General features: G+C 38.8%; 1 long non-coding RNA gene across 1 annotated transcript in view; it reads left to right on the top strand.

Annotated features, from left to right (window-relative positions):
• The window catches only part of LOC107563195 (uncharacterized), an 8223-nt gene extending 6469 nt beyond the window's left edge, over positions 1-1754 (top strand). Inside the window, exon 3 of the long non-coding RNA XR_001606079.1 lies at positions 1328-1754. This is a non-coding gene — a long non-coding RNA (uncharacterized lncRNA). The remainder of the gene's footprint in view (positions 1-1327) is intronic.

Here is a 1754-nt window from a genome sequence, read left to right as displayed (position 1 = left end):
GAAAACACAGTGGACCAACACCAGCAGATGACATGGCAGCCCAAATCATCACTGACTGTGGAAACTTCACACTGGACTTCAAGCAACTTGGTTTCTGTGCCTCTCCACTCTTCCTCCAGACTCTGGGACCTTGATTTCCAAATGAAATGCAAAATTTACTTTCATCTGAAAAGAGGACTTTGGTCCACTGTGTAATTCATGCAAAAGGTGATTCAGTGTAAAGTAATTCAGTGTAAAGTACACTGCAGTAATTCATGCAAAAGGAGGCCCAACCAAGTATTGAGTACATGTACAGTAAATGAACATCCTTTCCAGAAGGCCAACAATTCACTAAAAAATTTTTTTATTGGTCTTATGAAGTGTTCTAATTTGTTGAGATAGTGAATTGGTGGGTTTTTGTGAAATGTGAGCCAAAATCATCCCAATTAAAAGAACCAAAGACTTAAACTACTTCAGTCTGTGTGCATTGAATTTATTTAATACACGAGTTTCACAATTTGAGTTGAATTACTGAAATAAATGAACTTTTCCACGACATTCTAATTTATTGAGATGCACCTGTATATATATCACATAACACTTTGTTAGCATAATTTTACAAAATGACAGCTTAATGAAAATGACACAAAATTGTATGTATATATATATATATATATATATATATATACACACAAGTTATTGTGATTTTTTTAAATAACATAAATATATAAATAATAATAATAATAACAATAAATATCAAAATAGTTTAATAATTTCGCTGCGTTTAGATCATCAACATTTTTTATAATTGACATTTATAACTGATACGATTGACAGTCTTTACATAGAAACCATTCAAAAAAATCCCTGGAACATAAAACTGCACAATGTTGATATGCTGATGATATATATATTATATAACATATATATAACATTCAGCATACAGGCAAATTTAGTAGCCAAATTAGTGTAAGGCAATAATTTCTGTAATCTAGGGGTGTCCAAACTCAGTCCAACTTGCCTCAACACACCTGCCTGTAAGTTTCTAGTATGCCTAGTGAGATCTTGATTAGCTGGTTCATGTGTGTTTAATTGGGGTTGGAGCTAAAGTCTACAGGGCAGTAGCCATCCAGGAGCAGGACTGGACACCCCTACTGTAATCTAAATATGGATCAAAACAGATTGGATATGAGACTGTTAACGTAAATGAGATTAAAAAAGGTTGCATTAGTTTTGAGTGTCTTGACTGGACTTGTGTGTGTCACTGTGTTTTAGACATCTTTTGGCGTTTGTGATTGGAAACAGTTTGTGACAATGATATTAGGAGGACAATGTTGTTTTAATGCAGGCGGGGTGACGGTCTTACAGTTAGGTGGGGTGTATGTGTGATGCCCTGGGGTGGCTCAGCCCAGCGGTGTGCAGTGACCTGGCTTGTCGCTCACTGACCTGTGAGACGGACATAATGAAGTGTGAGTGGCTGTCACCTTAACCGTCAGTGACAAGCCATCCCAGCCCGGAGCACATCTGTGTCAGGCAGCTCCGCCATCAGAGCCGGGCTCTCACTAGCGACTCCGCATCCGTCCACACTGCGCTCCTGGGATGGCCCCGGCACCCCACTGCTGCAATATGCCCCTGTTATCCAGCGAGGTCACGGGGGAAGAAGGAGGCAGAGCTAAAAACCAGCTGTCACACACCAGAGCCAGAGGTCCAGAGATTTTTTTTATTTTTCATTTTTGACTACTTCTACTCAACTACTGTAACTACCTACACTTGTA

Source organism: Sinocyclocheilus grahami, unplaced genomic scaffold (genome assembly GCF_001515645.1).
Source record: "Sinocyclocheilus grahami isolate Dianchi unplaced genomic scaffold, SAMN03320097.WGS_v1.1 scaffold861.1, whole genome shotgun sequence".
NCBI lineage: Eukaryota > Metazoa > Chordata > Actinopteri > Cypriniformes > Cyprinidae > Sinocyclocheilus > Sinocyclocheilus grahami.
This window is presented reverse-complemented; position numbering and strand designations above follow the sequence as displayed.